This window comes from Pelodiscus sinensis, unplaced genomic scaffold (assembly GCF_049634645.1).
Source record: "Pelodiscus sinensis isolate JC-2024 unplaced genomic scaffold, ASM4963464v1 ctg34, whole genome shotgun sequence".
NCBI lineage: Eukaryota > Metazoa > Chordata > Testudines > Trionychidae > Pelodiscus > Pelodiscus sinensis.
In genome coordinates this window covers 4,631,585-4,651,309 of record NW_027465849.1, presented here as the reverse complement: position 1 = coordinate 4,651,309, position 19,725 = coordinate 4,631,585, and the positions used below count along the sequence as shown (strand labels likewise).

At 52.5% G+C, this 19,725-nt stretch overlaps 1 protein-coding gene across 3 annotated transcripts in view; it reads right to left on the bottom strand.

The window, feature by feature from the left end:
- The window catches only part of DLL3 (delta like canonical Notch ligand 3), a 329,262-nt gene that overhangs the window by 207,970 nt on the left and 101,567 nt on the right, over window positions 1-19,725 (bottom strand). The gene's annotated exons all lie outside the window — the stretch shown is intronic.

Here is a 19,725-nt window from a genome sequence, read left to right as displayed (position 1 = left end):
ACTTACACGGACCACAGTTGCACGTAGGTGCCCTAGTTGTGCACAAGGATCCCATGGTGCTAGGGACTGAACATTTTTACTCCTATTAGGTGTATTACGGCAGTACCTAGGTACCCCACAACAGCCCAGGACCCCTTTGTGCCCAAGAGCTGAACATTGTTATGCTACTAGATGAATTAAAGTACAGGCAGTCCCCGAGTTACGCGGATCTGACTTACGTCGGATCCGCAGTTACGAACGGGGATTTTCTCGCCTCGGAGGACTGGAGCGGCGGGACGCCTGGTCCCGCCGCCCACCTCCTCTGGGGCGAGAAAAGCTGCTCCCTGTCTCCCTGGTCTGCTGGGGGAGCCAGCAGACCAGGGAGACGCTGAGCAAAGCCGCGGAGGACCCGGGCCGGACCGCGGCGCTGATCTGGAAGTGCCGCGGTCCGGCCCGGGTCCTCCGCCGCTTTGCTCCGCGTCTCCCTGGTCTGCTGGGGGGGGATGCAGCTAGTGCCCCCCCCCCCAGCAGACCAGGGAGACGTGGAGCAAAGCCCGGGGCCTGTGGGGCGCTGCTGGTTGGTCCCGCAGCACCGCTCCTTGGCGCTACTTGACCAACCCGGCAGCACCCCAGCTGCTCTGCCCCAGGAGTCCTGATTCAGCCGCTGCTGATCAGTTTCAGCAGCGGCTGAATCTGGATGCCAGTTCCGACTTACATACAGATTCAACTTAAGAACAAACCTACAGTCCCTATCTTGTACGTAACCCGGGGACTGCCTGTAGTTCACTGCCCATTATGCCAGTGGCTGTGCATTTTTATTGCTATTGGGTGTATTACGGTAGCTCCTAGCACCCCAGCTATGGCTCAGGACCCCAGACGCTGTACACATGTATTGCTATTAGATGTTTTACGGTACTGCCCGAATGCCCCAATCAGGGCAGGATTTTTAATTAGGCTCAGGCTATGTCTAGACTGCAGGCTTCTTTCGGAAGAAGCTTTTCCGGAAGACATATTCTGCAAAAAATTCTTCCGAAAGAGAGCGTCCACACTGCAAAAGCACATCGAAAAAGCGATCTGCTTTTTCAAAAGATAGCGTCCCCACTCAATGGACGCTCTCTCACATTTAAGCTGTGATTACTATGGACGGAGTGGCCACAAGGGCACCTGTGCATTTTCCTCTTCTTTCGAAAGAACTCCCTCTTCCCCGGCGACACACACCTTTTTCCAAAAGAGCTCGTTCAGAAAAAGGCTTCTTCCTCATAGAAAGAGGATTACCAATGTTGGGAAAAAATCCTCCGTTCTTTTGATTTTCTTTTGGAAGAATGTGATTGCAGTGTGGACATAATTGAAGTTTTTTGGAAAAACTCTGCTCTAGTGTGGACATAACAGTAGACGTGTCTAGGGGCACCTAAAACTTAAAAGTGGGTTAATACTTCTGCGCTGCAGCAGCCCCATAGTTGGGGCTTCTTCCCCCCTTACCACAAACTCCTGCTGGGGCTCTGAGTGCCCAGGCTCATGGTTTCAGCCTCCCCACGGTCCAGCCTGGGTGTCTGGGCTTGGGACTGCCACTCCCACCCTGTTCCTGCAAAACTCTGAGCACCTGGGTCCGGGCTTCTGCTCCACAGCTCCAGCTGGGGTGGCCAGGTTCAGAGCTTCCGCCCTCTGCAGCTCTGCCCAGGGCTTGGGGCAGCAAGCTAGGGGCTTCTGCTTCTTGTGGCTCTAGCGCCCATGTTTCTGTGGGCCCCCGAATTGAGCAGGACCTTTACTCTTATGTCAGCCCCAGGGGGAAGCACTGGAGATGTTGTGTTTAGGAGACTGGGGGTGTCAATACATGGTGCCAAGTGCCAGGTGCTGTACAATCAGAGCAGGGCTGGTCCCCACCCCAGAGAGCTTGCAATGGTCTTGCTGACTTACTCTTGGATGTGCCATTGTCCCAGGCAGCCTGGGAAACAGCTGAGAGCCACAGAGACACACACACAGAAATGGGGAAATAGTCCCGGCTGCTTCCCACACCCTGTTTTCATAGATCTGGGAGCCAGAAGAGACCATTGTGATCATGCAATCTGACCTCCTGTGTAGCCCAGCCAGGGAATCCCTCCAGTGCTTTCTGAATCCGGCCCAGTGCCATGTGCTTAAACCAGAGATGTCCCCCAGCAAGAACCAAATCTCCCAAGAGATCAAACAGGCAGCAGAGGGGATCTAATCCCACCTAGGAGGGGTGGTGGAGGGGAGAGAGGCCTTGCTGTTGTAGTCCTCTGCTCCCCCAGGTCCTGGTACAAGCACTCTGCACAAGGCTGCCAACAGAAGTGCCCCCAGGCAGGAACAGAACTAGGTTCCATCTGCCCCCAAAAGATTCTGCAGTGTAAGGGAATCCCTGAGAGCTGGGAGAAAGAGGGATGTTCAGGGCACACGGCAGAGCGGTCTATCCAGCAGAGGGCAATGCTAGCTCACTCTCACCCAAACACACACACAATTCATTTGCAAATCTGTGGGTGTCTGCGTCTGCGCATATGGATGAGGCTGCAGATACCAATTCTGTATCTAGAACCCTGGAAATGTGCTTTATATCCGCAAATATCCACATCTCTGGATGTGGATGTGGGTATCCATGGATCGTTTTTGCAGATACAGGTGCGGATACCAATTTAACATCCGCACGGGGCTCTAGTCATCTGGTTACAGTATCACAACTTTATGAGGCCAATTTATTACTGGGGGAAAGGGGGAGAGAAGGGAGTTCTAAGCCCAGCCCTTATGCTATCTAACCCCAGCCCGTCAATCACTGCCAAATACTCACGGTTACCGTACCTTGCACTTGTCTCTGTTGTAGCCATTGCTGGGCTCAGGCTAGACACTCTTCGGAGCAAGGACAGTGTCCAACTCCCTGGCTGCACCCCAATTTCAGTATCATCGTGTCTGTGCAGGGCCTGGAATGTCAGGGCCCTGATCTCAACGATTATGCGGTGCAGCACCCAGCCTGACGAGGCCCTGATCTCGGTCACTGTGTATCTGGGCAGCACCCGGCCTGACGGGGCCCTGATCTCGGTCACTGTGTGTCTGGGCAGCGCCCGGCCCGACGGGCCCTGATCTCGGTCGCTGTGTGTCTGGGCGGCGCCCGGCCCGACGGGGCCCTGATCTCGGTCGCTGTGTGTCTGGGCAGCGCCCGGCCTGACAAGGCCCTGATCTCGGTCGCTGTGTGTCTGGGCGGCGCCCGGCCCGACGGGCCCTGATCTCGGTCGCTGTGTGTCTGGGCAGCGCCCGGCCTGACGAGGCCCTGATCTCGGTCGCTGTGTGTCTGGGCGGCGCCCGGCCTGACGGGGCCCTGATCTCGGTCGCTGTGTGTCTGGGCAGCGCCCGGCCTGACGGGGCCCTGATCTCGGTCGCTGTGTGTCTGGGCGGCGCCCGGCCCGACGGGGCCCTGATCTCGGTCGCTGTGTGTCTGGGCGGCGCCCGGCCCGACGGGCCCTGATCTCGGTCACTGTGTGTCTGGGCAGCGCCCGGCCCGACGGGGCCCTGATCTCGGTCGCTGTGTGTCTGGGCGGCGCCTGGCCCGACGGGGCCCTGATCTCGGTCGCTGTGTGTCTGGGTGGCGCCCGGCCTGACGAGGCCCTGATCTCGGTCACTGTGTGTCTGGGCGCCTGGCCCGACGGGCCCTGATCTCGGTCACTGTGTGTCTGGGCGGCGCCCGGCCCGACGGGGCCCTGATCTCGGTCACTGTGTGTCTGGGCGGCGCCCGGCCCGACGGGCCCTGATCTCGGTCACTGTGTATCTGGGCAGCACCCAGCCTGACGAGGCCCTGATCTCAGTCAGTGTGTGTCTGGGCAGCGCCCGGCCCGACGAGGCCCTGATCTCAACTACATACATCAGTGCGGTGCCCAGCCTGACAGGGCCCTGATCTCGGTGACTGTGTGTCTGGGCAGCACCCGACAGAAAGGGGTCCAGTGCTTGGGGTGACAGAGAAGGAGACTTCCTGCAGCAGCCTGGACAACCCTTCCTGAATTAAACAGAAGTACTATAGGAGTTCATTGTATCAAAAATGTGAATGTTTATGTGCCACAATGGGGCTGTAGGTCTCTTGTCCAGGTGGGAGCCATGACTAATGGAAACTCTGGGAAGCATTATGAGCATCAAAGGGCTGTTTGAGACAATGGCCAAGATGAGAATTTACTTTTTCAGTCAGTTTCCCAAGAAAGCCGTAGGCTGAGGGCAGTGGAAATGTACCTACTCTAGGTATGCCCAAATTTAGGCTTCCGGAGCTTCACCCAGGGAAGCTGGATCCCCTCTTACCTGAGAGCAACTTAAAGCCAGCACCCAGCTCTTAGGGGTGCTTATGCTGAGCCAAAGTCATGATGAACTTGTGACCACAGAAAAACCTGTGAAGAGTTTCAAGGACTAACCGGCAGGAGCCCTTCTTGGACATCACTGTTAGGGTTGTAGGAGGTGGGTAGGTTCTGGCGAGTGTTTCCATAAGGTTTTCTCTTTAATGCTTTCCCCTTACGAGCTTGCTTAGAATAGGTGGGTTGGTAACTAAATTGTGGGCAATCCCAGGCAGTCTGGCTTGCAGGGGCATTCCAGTGTAGGCAGGGAGCTGTGCAGCATGGAAAGCTCCCCTGTCCTGCAGGGAGAGAGACAGGTCTCTGCCCAAGAGAGGTGACAGCTGGTCAGCAGGCAGAAGCCTAAGCATGGCTACCTTGATGACTGGAGAGCAGGAAAAAAGATTCTGCTAACTCGAATCATGGAATGCAGTGACTGTGCAGCACAATGGCATCCTGATCTCGGATTAAAATTTTAAAAAATCACCGTGACCCCTTTAAGAAAGTCCCTTTTGAGGCTTTTTGGTCATCTTGTCTCTCTGCTCCAGGCCAGACAGCTCCCCTGTGGAACCAGGTAAGCACCCAGGATTTTCGCCTCCTGGCTGGAAAAAATCAGAAAATACCCGACATTTTAGGTGTCCAGTATTTTCTGAATTTTTTTACTGGACAGGAAGCGAAAATACTGGACTGTCCAGGTCAATACTGGACACCTGGCAACCCTAGTCTGGGCGGTGCCCACCCTGATGGGGCCGTGACTTTGGTCACTGTGTGTTGGGGCAGCACCCACCCCGACAGGGCCCTTATCTCAGTCAGTGTGTGTCTGGGCGGCGCCCGGCCCGACGGGGCCCTGATCTCGGTCACTGTGTGTCTGGGCGGCGCCCGGCCCGACGGGGCCCTGATCTCAGTCACTGTGTGTCTGGGCAGCACCCGGCCCGACGGGCCCTGATCTCGGTCACTGTGTGTCTGGGCGGCGCCCGGCCCGACGGGCCCTGATCTCGGTCACTGTGTGTCTGGGCGGCGCCCGGCCCGACGGGGCCCTGATCTCGGTCGCTGTGTGTCTGGGCGGCGCCCGGCCCGACGGGGCCCTGATCTCGGTCACTGTGTGTCTGGGCGGCGCCCGGCCCGACGGGCCCTGATCTCGGTCGCTGTGTGTCTGGGCGGCGCCCGGCCTGACGGGCCCTGATCTCGGTCGCTGTGTGTCTGGGCGGCGCCCGGCCTGACGGGCCCTGATCTCGGTCACTGTGTGTCTGGGCGGCGCCCGGCCCGACGGGCCCTGATCTCGGTCACTGTGTGTCTGGGCGGCGCCCGGCCCGACGGGGCCCTGATCTCGGTCACTGTGTGTCTGGGCGGCGCCCGGCCCGACGGGGCCCTGATCTCGGTCACTGTGTGTCTGGGCGGCGCCCGGCCCGACGGGGCCCTGATCTCGGTCACTGTGTGTCTGGGCGGCGCCCGGCCCGACGGGGCCCTGATCTCGGTCACTGTGTGTCTGGGCGGCGCCCGGCCCGACGGGGCCCTGATCTCGGTCACTGTGTGTCTGGGCGGCGCCCGGCCCGACGGGGCCCTGATCTCGGTCACTGTGTGTCTGGGCGGCGCCCGGCCCGACGGGCCCTGATCTCGGTCACTGTGTGTCTGGGCAGCGCCCGGCCCGACGGGGCCCTGATCTCGGTCACTGTGTGTCTGGGCGGTGCCCGGCCCGACGGGGCCCTGATCTCGGTCACTGTGTGTCTGGGCGGCGCCCGGCCCGACGGGGTCCTGATCTCGGTCACTGAGTGTCTGGGGAGCGCCCGGCCCAACGGGGCCCTGATCTCGGTCACTGTGCTTCTGTGCAGCATCCATCATGCTGGGCACTGAAAAGCTCAAAGGTGAGTGCCTGCCACACAGACCTCACTGACTAAATAGACAGACAGTGGAGGGGAAACTGAGGCACATAGTGTGATTTGCTGAAGTTCACATAGCAGGTCTATGGCAAAGATGGAGATGGAAGCTGGATCTCCTGGCTGCTAGACCAATGCCCTTCCCACACTGAGTCCCTCACAGCACATCGGATGCCTTGTAGAGAAAGACTCACAATTAACTTAAGCTTTCTCTAAACTCCAGATTGGAGTTCCCACGCCCACATACACATGAATGCCCCAGCTGGGACTGTGCTCCAATGGCCTTCTTCACTGAAATGTACCTCGAAACCCAACGGTGCTATGGAACGCCCCCTTCCGCCCACGGTCCATGGCTCCCTGGGGACTGTACCTTGCCCACACCAGAAGAGGGAGCAATTAAGACCCCAACCTCTGACCCACACATTACAGCTCCCAATCCGAGCTCACAATATACACTCTGCAGCCCCACATCCGAGCCTACAATGTACACATCCAACCCAGGGTCCCAGACCACAACATAACACACACACCAACCCGCAATGCATACTTGCTCCAGCCCATCCATGCCCAAATACCTGCCCACAACACACATTCTCTTGTCCCTGACCCAGCCCAAAACACAACACTTACTTGCTACAGCCCCTGCATCCCAGCTAATAACACAAAGCACACCCGCTCCAGCCTCCGCTCGCTCCCCACCCTGCCATCCCCGCAGTTTTGGCCCACAACACAGCCACTACGTGCCTGACCCTAGTACAAAACACAACTCGCATACCCCTCCTCCCCCAATCCCAGCACATAACACAATTATCACAATTGCCCCTTATTCCAGCTCTCACACACTTTTTCCAGCCTCCGATCTTAGTCCCTAACACAACACCCTCTGCAGCCCCTTATCCCAGCCCACAGCACACACATCCTACAACCCTTGATCCCAGCCTGCAACACAACACCCACCTCCTGCTCCCATCCCAGTTTTCAACACTATACACACCCACCTAATCCGTATCCCAGCCCGCAATATAATGCACACTGTCTCCAGACCCACAGAACCACACCTCCACTGAGCCCCGATCCCAGCCCACAACACAACACACATATCCCTTTACAGCCTACAATCCTGGCCTGCAACACAACACACACCCCTCTTTCCAGCTCCCAATCCCAGTTCACAATATATCCCCATCAGCTCCCCACTTCCAGCCAACAACACAACACACAAATCCAAAGTCCCCTGCCCTACCCATTCCACCTAGACTCCCCCACTCACTCCATCTCCCCTCCTTCCTTGCCTCACTCTCCCGCACACTCACTCACTTTCATAGAATCATAAAATCGTAGCATACTACAAGGGACCTCAAGATATCATCAAATCCAGTCCCCTGCCCTCGTGGAGGGAGCAGGACCGTCTAGACCACCCCGATAGATGTCTGTCCAACCCGCTCTTCAATATCTCCAGAGATTCCACAATCTCCCTAGGCAATTTATTCCAGTGTTCAACCACCCAGAGAGGCAGCAAGTTTTTCCTAATGTCCAACTAAAACTTCCCTTGCTGAAATTCAGCCCATTGCTTTTTGTCCTGTCCTCAGAGGCCAAGAACAATTTTTCTCCCTTCTCCTTGTAACACCCTTATAGATACCTGAAAACTGCTCTCATGTCCCCCTCAGTCTTCTCTTTTCCAAACTAAACAAACCCAGTTCTTTCAAGTTCTACTTCAAGACAGACCCAAGAAAACCAACAATAGAACACCACTTGTCATCACCTACAACCCCCAACTTAAACCTGTCCAACACATTATCAATAAACTACAGCCTATACTGGAACAGGATACCATACTCAAAGAGGCTCTGGGAGACAAACCCATAGTCTCCTATAGCAGGCATGTCCAAAGTCCGGCCCGCGGGCCAATTGCGGCCCGTGTTCCGGTTTAATACGGCCCCACAGGTAATTTGGCAATATCTATCTTTTATGGCCCCCAACGAATTCATATGTATTGAGATGAATACATTGTAAAATCTCAGTTAATGTCAGTTGGTCTAAATCAGTTATAAATATATTTGGACACAACATGTATACTTGGTGTTATGTTCCTGTTCATATTTTTTGAACTTAAAAGTTGACAGACAACCTTTATTACCAATAATATGTAATGTACTTTACAATGTTCCTGACATATATTTCAGCTTCCTGGATTTTTTTTTTTCATCTGGCCTTCAGATATGAAAGGCAGAGTGATTTAACACCTGTTTAGATTTGTCATCCATGTGACGAAATGAAAAGTATGCCGTTTGCAATAAACTTTGCATAAAATAGTTAATTTGCGTTTAATTTTAATGGTTCAAAGAATGTCAGGCAAAATGGTCGGCCCTCACGCATGTTCACTTCATAAAATCTGGCCCTCTTTGAAAAAAGTTTGGATACCCCTGTCCTATAGACAACCACCTAACCTCAAGATGATTCTTACCAACCACCACAGGACATACCACACTAATACCAACCCTGGTACCTTCCCTTGCAACAAACCCCGTTGCCAGCTTTGTCCACATATTCATTCTGCTGATGCCATTATTGGACCTAACCAAGTGAGTTATAAGATCAAGAACACATATTCCTGCACATCCAGAAATATAATCTATGCTATCATGTGCCGAAAGTGTCCGTCTGCTATGTACATTGGACAAACGTCTCAGACACTTCGCCAAAGGATTAATGCCCACAAAACAGATATCAGACAAGATCACAAAGAAAAAACAGTTTCTTGCCATTTTAACCAGAAAGGACACTCTCTCAATGACTTAATCACCTGCATTCTGCTACAAAGACCTTTTACATCTGCACTTGAAAGGGAATCCTCTGAACTGTCATTCATGTTAAAATTCGACACTTTCCAAAAAGGACTCAACAAACACTTGAACTATCTCACCCATTACCAAGATAGTTTCCCCAATTATCACCTCTAATACCATTAACTCACAAACATCCCACTCTCCCTACCTCTAATATCATCAATTCACAGACACTTACCTTCCTTCCTCCCCCCCCCCCCCCCCGCATCCCCCTCCTCTTCTGCAATGTGATTTGTCCTTTTCATATTTGTTCATTTTTTTTAATTGTATCCTTTGGTATATATGGTTGTGACTACTTTCTTCCACTATTTGATCTGAGGAAGTGGGTCTGGCCCACGAAAGCTCATCATCTAATAAACCATCTTGTTAGTCTTTAAAGTGCTACATTGTCCTGCATTTTGCTCCAGTTCTTTCAGTCTTCCCTCATAGCTCATGTTCTCTAGACCTTTCATCATTTTTGTTGCTCTTCTCTGGACCTTCTCCGATTTCTCCACATCTTTCTTGAAATGTGGTGCCCAGAGCTGGACACAAGACTCCAACTCAGGCCTAATCAGCACAGAGAAGAGTAGAAGAATGACTTCTCGGGTCTTGCTCATAACACTCCTGTTAATGTGTAACCCACACACTTTGGCTGTGTCTACACTGGGCCACTTATTCCGGAAAATCAGCCGCTTTTCCGGAATAAGCTGCGAGCTGTCTACACTGGCCCTTGAATTTCCGGAAAAGCAACGATGCTCTACTGTACAAAATCAGCCGCTATTCCGGAAAAACTATTCTGCTCCCGCTCGGACATAAGTCCTTATTCCGGAACACTGTTCCAGAAAAGGGCCAGTGTAGGCAGCCCAGTAATCTTTTCCGGAAAAAAGCCCCGATCGCGAAAACGGAGATCGGGGCTCTTTTCCGGAAAAGCGCATCTACATTGGCCACAGACGCTTTTCCGGAAAAAGGGCTTTTCCGGAAAAGCAGCCTGCCAATGTAGATGCTCCTTTTCCGGAAAAACTGAAAACGGAATAGTATTCCGTTTTAAGCAGTTCCGGAAATTCATGCCAGTGTAGACACAGCCCAAGTGTGGATCACTGTCCCATGTAGTGGCACTTATTCCACATATAGGGAGTTATAAGAACAAGGGCATTCTAAAGCCAAAACTAAAAGCCTGCTGCCTTGACAGCTCACACTATAAAGGCTCCTACACTAACCTCTAAAAGCCCCAGGTTTAAATTTGCCTGGTGGTGATTACAAACGCATCTCAGAATCATGTTTACTTTTTTTGCAACAGCGTCACACCGTTGACTGATATTTAGTTTGTGGTCCACTATGACCCCTAGATCCGTTTCTGCAGGACTCCTTCCTAGATAGTCACTTCCCATTCTGTATGTGTGACACTGATTATCCCTTCCTAAGTGAAGCACTTTGCATTTGTCCTTATTAAACTTCATCCTACTTCAGACCATTTCTCCAGTTTGTCCAGATCATTTTGAATTATGACCCTATCCTCCAAAGCAGTTGCAACCCCTCCCACCTTGGTATCATCTGCAAACTTAATAAGCGTACTCTCTATGCCAATATGTAAATCATTGATGAAGATATTAAACAGAACTGGTCCCAAAACACCCCTGCAGAACCCCACTTGTTATGCTCTTCCAGCAGGATTGTGAACCATTAATAACTACTCTGAGAACCGTTATCCAGCCAATTATGCACCCACCTTACACTAGCCCCACCTAGGTTGTATTTCCCTAGTTTACTGATAAGAAGTTCATGCGAGATCGTGTCAAATGCCTTACTAAAGTCTAGGTATACCAAGTCCATTGCTTCTCCCTTATCCATAAGATTCGTTATCCTATCAAAGAAAGCTATCAGTTTGGTTTGACATGATTTGTTCTTTACAAATCCATGCTAGCTGTTACCTCTCACCTTATTTTCTTCCAAATGTTTGCAGATGAATTCTTTAATTACTTGCTCCATTATCTTCCCTGGCACAGAAGTTAAACTGACTGGTCTGTAGTTTCCTGGGTTGTTCTTATTTTCCCTTTTAATAGATGGGCACTAGATTTGCCCTTTTCCAGGCCTCTGAAATCTCTCCCAACTTCCATGACTTTTCAAAGATGATAGCTAAAGGCTCAAATACCTCCTCTATCAGCTCCTTGAGTATTCTAGGATGCATTTCATCAAGCCCTAGTGACTTGCAGACATTTGACTTTTCTAAGTGATTTTTAACTTGTTCTTTTTTTACTTTAACCCTAAACCTACCCCATTTCCACTATCACTCACCATGTTAGGCATCTCAACACCTTCAATCTTCTTGACAAAAACTGAAACAAGTAAGTCATTTAGCACCTCTGCCATAGCTGAGTTTCCTGTTATTGTTTCTCCCTCTTCACTGAGCAATGGGCCTACCCTGTCCTTGGTCTTTCTCTTGCTTCTTATATATTTGTAGAATATCTTCTTGTTACCCTTTATGTCTCTGACTAGTTTGAGCTCTTTTTGTGCCTCTACCTTTCTAATCTCACCCCTACATACTCGCATTATTTGCTTATATTCGTCCTTTGTAATTTGACCTAGGTTCCACTTTTTATATAACTCCTTTTTTATTTTTAGATCATGCAAGATCTCCTGGTTAAACTAAGGTAGTTTCTTGCCATACATTCTATCTTTCCTATGCAGCAGAATAATTTGCTTTTGGACCCTTAATAATGTGCCTTTGAAAAACTGCCAACTCTCTTCAGTTGTTTTTCCTCTAAGGCTATGTCTACACTGCAGGCTTCTTGTGCAACAACTTTTTGCACAAGAGTTCTTGCACAAAAAGTTCTTGTGCAAGAGCACGTCCACACTGCCATGTGCTTTTGTGCAACAGCATCCATGGCAGTGTGGATGCTCTCTTGTGCAAGAAAGCTCTGATGGCCATTTTAGCCATAGGGGTTTTCTTGCACAAGAAACCCCTGTTGCCCATCCACACATGCCTTTTTGCACAAGAGCTCTTGTGCAAAAAGGCTTATTCCTCACAGAAAGAGGAATAACTCTTGCGCAAAAAGCCCTGTGTTCTTATGATGTACTGTACTTTTTCTTGCGCGAGAATGGGCTTGTAGTGTGGACGCTCCGCAAGTTTTTGCGCAAAATCGGCCATTTTTGTGCAAAAACTCTGCGGTCTAGATGTAGCCATAGTCTTGTTTCCCACGAGACCTTATCTACCAGATCTCTGAGTTTACTGAAATCTGCCTTCCTGATATCCATTGTCTCTGTTTTGCTGTTCTCCCTTCTACCATTCGTTAGAATCATGAACTCTATGATTTCATGATCACTTTCATACAAGCTGCCTTCCACATTCAAATTTTCAACCAGTTCCTCCCTGTTTGTTAAAATCAAATCTAGAACAACTCCCCCCCAGTAGCTCTCTCTGCTTTCTGAAATAAAAAATTGTCTCCAATGCAGTCCAAGAACTTATTGGATAATCTGTGCCCTGCTGTGTTAGCTTCCTAGTATTATGTCTGGATAGCTGAAGTCCCCCATCACCATCAAATCCTGCACTTTGGATGATTTTGTGAGTTGATTAAAAAAAGCCTCATCCTCCTCTTCTGCCTGGGTAGGTGGTCTGTAGTAGAGCCTAGCATGACATCACCCTTGTTCATTACCCCTTTTTAATTAACCCAGAGACTCTCAACAAGTCTGTCTCCTATGTCCTTCTCCACCTCAGTCCAAATGTATTCATTTTTAATATATAAGGCAACACCTGTCCTTCCTGAGTAAGCTGTACCCTTCTATACCAATATTCCAATTGTGTATTATTCCACCAAGTCTCTGTGAAACCAACTGTGTTATAATTATGTTTATTTATTAGCACTTCAAATTCTTCCTACTTATTCCCCATACTCCTTGCATTTGTACACAGACATCTAAGGGTACGTCTAAACTACATGCCTCCGTCGACGGAGGCATGTAGATTAGACAGATCGGCAGAGGGAAATGAAGCCGCGATTTAAATAATCGCGGCTTCATTTACATTTAAATGGCTGCCCCGCTCTGCCGATCAGCTGTTTGTCGGCAGAGCGGGTCAGTCTAGACGTTCCCCTGTCGACAGAAAACCCTTTTGTCGACCGCCCTGGTAAACCTCATCCCACGAGACATAACGGGGCAGTCGACAAAAGGGTTTTCTGTCGACAGGGGAACGTCTAGACTGACCCGCTCTGCCGACAAACAGCTGATCGGCAGAGCGGGGCAGCCATTTAAATTTAAATGAAGCTGCGATTATTTAAATGGCGGCTTCATTTCCCTCTGCCGATGTCTAATCTACATGCCTCCGTCGACGGAGGCATGGAGTTTAGACGTACCCTAAGATACTGATTTGATTTTGCCCCCCAGTTCTGCCTTGTCCCTCCTTTATCTCTGCTATTATAGCCCATGCTCCCTCCCATTTCTGACCCATCTCCCAGGTCACCATGTTCTTCACTTACCTGTGGGCTTTGGTCACCTGCCCCTATTTAACCTAGTTTCAAGCCCTTCTCACTAGGTTAGCCAGTCTGCATCCAAACCCTCTCTTCCCCTTCCTCAGAAAGTGAAACCCATCCCTGCTTAGCAGGCATCCTGTGCCAAGGAAGCTAAAGCCCTCCAGGCGACACCATCTTCTGCCAGGCATTCTCCTCCAGGATGCACCTGTCTCTGCCTGGGCCCCTACCTTTGACAGGAAGGACTGAAGAGAACACCACCTGTGCTCCAAACTCCCTCACCCATACTCCCGGAGCCCTGTAGTCGCTCTTGATCTGCTCAAGGCCACACCTTGCGGTATTGTAAGAGCCCACATGGATGAGTAGCATGGGGTAGCAGTCAGAAGGCGGGATAATCCTCGGCAATGTCCCCATAACGTCTCGGATACAGGCCCCTGGCAGGCAGCACCTCCCGAGATGTCATGCCAGGGCGAGAGATGGGATCCCCTTCAGAAGACAGTCTCCAATCACCACTACCCTACGTTTCCTCCAGGCTGCAGTAGTGGGTTAGGGTGTGTGCCCTGGGGTGGGGCTGAGGGGTTCAGAGTGTGGGAGTGGGCTGCAGACTGTGCCTGGGGCAGGGAGTTGGAGTGTAGGGGGGCCAGGGGGCCAGCTCTGGGAGGGGGTTCAGGGCTGGGGTAGGAGGTTGTGGTGCGGGAGGGGATGCTGCCTGCAGGCTCTGGAAGGGGGCTCGGGATTGGGGTACAGGGGGAGGTGCGGGATGCAGGCTCTGGGAGGGGGCTCAGGACTGTGGTAGGGATTGGGGTACAGGAGGAGGTGCAGGCTGCAGGCTCTGGGAGGGGTCTCAGGGCTGGGGTAGGAATTGGGGTACAGGAGGAGGTGCAGACTGCAGGCTCTGGGAGGGGTCTCAGGGCTGGGGTAGGGATTGGGGTACAGGGGGAGGTGCAGGCTGCAGGCTCTGGGAGGGGGCTCAGGACTGGGGTAGGGATTGGGGTACAGGGGGAGGTGCAGGCTGCAGGCTCTGGGAGGGGGCTCAGGACTGTGGTAGGGATTGGGGTACAGGAGGAGGTGCAGGGTGCAGGCTCTGGGAGGGGTCTCAGGGCTGGGGTAGGGATTGGGGTACAGGGGGAGGTGCAGGCTGCAGGCTCTGGGAGGGGTCTCAGGGCTGGGGTAGGGATTGGGGTACAGGGGGAGGTGCAGGCTGCAGGCTCTGGGAGGGGTCTCAGGGCTGGGGTAGGGATTGGGGTACAGGGGGAGGTGCAGGCTGCAGGCTCTGGGAGGGGTCTCAGGGCTGGCGCAGGGGTTGGAGTCTAAGTTCCCCATAAGCTGCATGGCTGCGGAGCAAACGATCAAGGGCAGAGCCGGCGGGGAGAGGTGCCCTTCCCCTGTTCAGACCTGCTGCAGTGAGAGAGGACTGAGGGGAACTCTCTCTACTCACCACACTCCTGGGGAAGCCTGTATCCCAAACCCCTCATCCCTGGCTCCACCCCACAGCCTTAACCCCCAGCTGGAATCCTCACACCCCACATCCCAACCCCCCCGTCCTACTCCCAAGCAGCCTCCCACACACCAAACCCCTCAGCACTAGCCCCACCCCAGCTAGAACCCTCACCCCTATCCCCAGCCCTAAGCCCCCTCCCGCATCCGAAGCCCTAGGTCCCGCCTCCGTCGCATCATCACACACAAAACATTCATTCTGCACATGGACACTGGCTGGGGTCAGGGAGCGGGTGCAGGTGCAGGGTCCAAGCAGGTGGCACTTACCTTGGGCACCTCCCGGTTGATGACAGGCTCCCTGCTGCCCTAGACCTGCGTTGCTCCTGGAAGAGGTCAGCACGTCCCTACAACCCCGGTGGAGGAGAGGGGGTACTCCTGGCCCTGTGCACTACCCCTGCCTCCAGGCACCACGCCCACCGGCCAGTTTCCCATTCCCAGCCAATGGGAGCTCTGGAGCGTCTGACTGCTGTCAGCAGATAGGACACCGGGCTAGATGGACCTTCGGTCTGACTCAGTGGGGCTGTGCTTCTGTTCAGTGTAGGGGCAAAATCAGGAGATCCCTGGTCCCTCTTCCCTCCCCGGCCTCTGGACCACAGGGGGTGCCAGCTGCTGGGAGCAGTGTGGGGCTGGGGCAGGCAGGGATACTGGCTTAGTCCTGTTGCGCCACCGAACATCTCTCAGATTGACTGCAGCAGCCTCTGGAGACGGAGCCCGATTCCGGGAGACTCCTGGCCACACCATAAGGGTTGGCACCCCTAACACACAGACCCATCCAGCCCCCTATCCCAGACCACAGCACAACCCACAACCCCAGATCCCTGCCCACAACACAACCCGCACCTCCGCCTTCCCCCTCTCATGGTCCAAAACAACCCACACACCTTCCAGCCCCCGATCCCCGCCCACAACACAACCCACACCCCCTCCAGCCCCCGATCCCCGTCCACAGCACAACCCACACCCCCTCCAGCCCCCGATCCCCGCCCACAGCACAACCCACACCCCCTCCAGCCCCCGATCCCTGCCCACAACACAACCCACACCTCCACCTTCCCCCTCTCATGGTCCAAAACACAACCCCACACCCCCTCCAGCCCTCGATTCCCACCCACAACACAACCCACACCCCCTCCAGCCTCCGATCCCCGCCCACAGCACAACCCACACCCCCTCCAGCCCCCGATCCCTGCCCACAACACAACCCACACCTCCACCTTCCCCCTCTCATGGTCCAAAACACAACCCCACACCCCCTCCAGCCCTCTATTCCCACCCACAACACAACCCACACCCCCTCCAGCCCCCGATCCCTGCCCACAACAAAACCCACACCCCCTCCAGCCCCCGATCCCCGCCCACAACACAACCCACACCCCCTCCAGCCCCCGATCCCCGCCCACAGCACAACCCACACCCCCTCCAGCCCCCGATCCCTGCCCACAACACAACCCACACCTCCACCTTCCCCCTCTCATGATCCAAAACACAACCCCACACCCCCTCCAGCCCTCTATTCCCACCCACAACACAACCCACACCCCCTCCAGCCCCCAATCCCTGCCCACAACACAACCCGCACCCCTTCCAGCCCCCGATCCCTGCCCACAACACAACCCACACCCCCTCCAGCCCCCGATCCTCACCCACAACACAACCCACACCCCCTCCAGCCCCCGATCCCCGCCCACAACACAACCCACACCCCCTCCAGCCCCCGATCCCCACCCACAACACAACCCACACCCCCTCCAGCCCCCGATCCCCGCCCACAACAAAACCCACACCCCCTCCAGACCCCGATCCCCGCCCACAACATAGCACAGGCACCCTCCAACCCCTTTCCCCGCCCCATCCCTCCCGACAACAAGATCATGGCCCACCACGAAGGTCAGAAGGTCATCCTTACCCATATGCAGAATTTGGGGCACCATTGGGTCCTAATGTCCACCCTCCCACCTCTTCCTATCCCTGCTCTGTGGCTCTGCTTCCTCCCACAGAGGACCTAGTTAACTTAAGAGTGAAAAACATCGACCATTAGCAGAACACGGAAGCTGTGAAGGAACCATTCAAATGGCAATGGAGCCATTTAACAGTCATTTGCCAAGCCCAGGTCTATCCTGCTGGTTTCTGAATGGACTGTGAGTCTGCAGAATCCTCCTCTAAAATGTGCTTTCCAATGTGTGATCAGTGTGTTGCTGAAGGTTATAAAAATCACAGCTATAAACAATCCCTCCTCCCCCAGGGCTGCCGTCGGGCGCAGGGGCACCAGTACCATGTAGGGCCCCGTAAGCCCTAAGCACGTCCCTGCCAAAACTCAACATGCACACCCCTCCAGCCCTGATCCCAGTGGACAATACACCACTGCCAGCCACCTCTTCCTGCCCTTTGCCCTGCCTTGTCCCGCTCTCTCCATTGCTCACTCTCCTGCACCCCCGGCCACTTTCACCAAGCTGGGGGAGGGGGGTGGGAGGGGCTACGGGCTGGAGCCGGGGGATTCAGAGTGTGGAAGGGGGCTCAGAGGTGATCCTGGGGTAGAAGGGTATGGGAGAGGATTGGGGTATGGGGTACTGGCTCCAGGAACAGGCTCAGGGCTGGGGTTGGGGTAGGGGGGCTGGAGTATGGGGCAGTGTGGTATGTTCAGGAGTAGTTCAGGGGCAGGAGGGGCTCCGAGCTGGGGCAGGTAGGGTGGTGAGGGTTCCAGATAGTAATGCGGGCTGGAGATGAGAGGTGCCGGTAGTGGGAAGGATGCAGGCTCTGGGATGGAGTTTGGGTGAGGGAGGAAGCTCAGGACTGGGGCAGAGTGCTGGATTCTGAGTGGAGTTGTGGGCTTGGAAGAGGGGCTGGAAATTACAGACTCCTAGAACACTAGAACAGGAAGGGACCTCAAGAGGTCATTGAGTCCAGTCCCCTGCCCTCAAAGCAGGACTCAGCACCATCTAGATCATCTCTGATAGATGTCTATCCAACCAGCTCGTAAATATCTCCAAGGATGAAGATTCCACAATCTCCCTACGCAACTTATTCCAGTGTTTAGCCACCCTGACAGATAGGAACTTTTTTCTAATGTCCAACCTAAACCTCCCTTGCTGCAGTTTAAGCCCATTGCTTCTTGTCCTAGCCTCAGAGGCCACGGAGAACAATTTTTCTTCATCGCCCTTGTAACACTCTTTTAGGTACTTGAAAACTGCTCTCATGTCCCTTCTCAGTCTTCTCCTTTCCAAACTGAATAAGCCCAGTTCTTTCAGTCATCCCTCATAGCTTATGTTCTCAAGACCTTTAATCCTTTTTTGCTCTTTTCCAATTTCTCCACATCTTTCTTGAAACATGGTGCCCAGAACTGGACACAATACTCCAACTGAGACTTAATCAGTGCAGAATAGAGCGGAAGAATGACTTCTCGTGTCTTGTTCGAAACAGTCCTATTAATACATCTAAGAATCATGTTTGCTTTTTTTGCAACAGCGTCACATTGTTGACTCATATTTAGCTTGTGGTCCACTATGACTGCTAGATCCCTTTTCTGCAGGACTCCTTCCTGGAGAGTCACTTCCCATTCTATATGTGTAACTCATTGTTCCTTCCTAAGTGAAGCACTTTGCATTTGTCCTTATGCAACTTTATCCCATTTACCTCAGACCATTTCTCCAGTTTGTCCAGGACATTTTGAATTATGACCCTATTGTCCAAAGGACTTGCAACCCCTCCCAGCTTGGTATCATCTGCATCATGCCAATATCTAAATCACTGATGAAGATATTGAACAGAACTGGTCCCAAAACAGATCCCTGGAGAACCCCACTTGTTATGCCCTTCCACCATGATTGTGAACCATTAATAACTACTCTCTGAGAATTGTTGTCCAGTCAGTTATGCACCCACCTTATAGTAGCTCCACCTAGGTTGTATTTCCCTAGTTTATTGATCAGAAGTTCATGCGAGACCATGTCAAATGCCTTACTAAAGTCTAGGTATACCACGTCCACCGCTTCTCCCTTATCCACAAGACTTGTTATCCTATCCTATTCGTTATCCTGCCAGATTGGTTTGATATGATTTGTTCTTTACAAATCCATGCTGGCTGTTATCAAATTTTCTTCCAAATGTTTGCAGATGAATTCCTTAATTACTTGCTCCGTTATCTTCCCTGGCATACAAGTTAAACTGACGGGTCTGTAGTTTCCTGGGTTGTTCTTATTTTCCCCTTTTTATAGATGGGCACTAGATTTGCCCTTTTACAGTCTTCTGGAATCTCTCCTGTCTTCCATGACTTTTCAAAGATGAAAGCTAAAGGCTCAGATACCTTCTCTATCAGCTTCTTCAGTATTCTAGGATACATTTCATCAGGCCCTGGTGACTTGCAAACATCTAAACTTGTGGGGTTTGTGGTGCAGGAGGGGCTCATGGCTGGGGTCAGAGCTGGATTTATGCACAAGCTAAGTAAACTACAGCTTAGGACCTCAGGGCATGTCTACGCTGCAGAGTTTTTCCGGAAAAACTATACTTATGTCGAATAGTGATAGAAATGTAGCCGTGTTAGTCTGGTGTAGCTGAAACAAAATACAGGACTATGTAGCACTTTAAAGACTAACAAGATGGTTTATTAGATGATGAGCTTTCGTGGGCCAGACCCACTTCCTCAGATCAAAATCTTCCTTAGATCAAAATCAGAGTCTGAACTGTCATTCATGCTTAAATCGACACTTTACACCTAAGTTTGAATAAAGACTTTAATTATCTTACCCATTACAAAGATAGCTTCCCCAATTATCACCTCTAA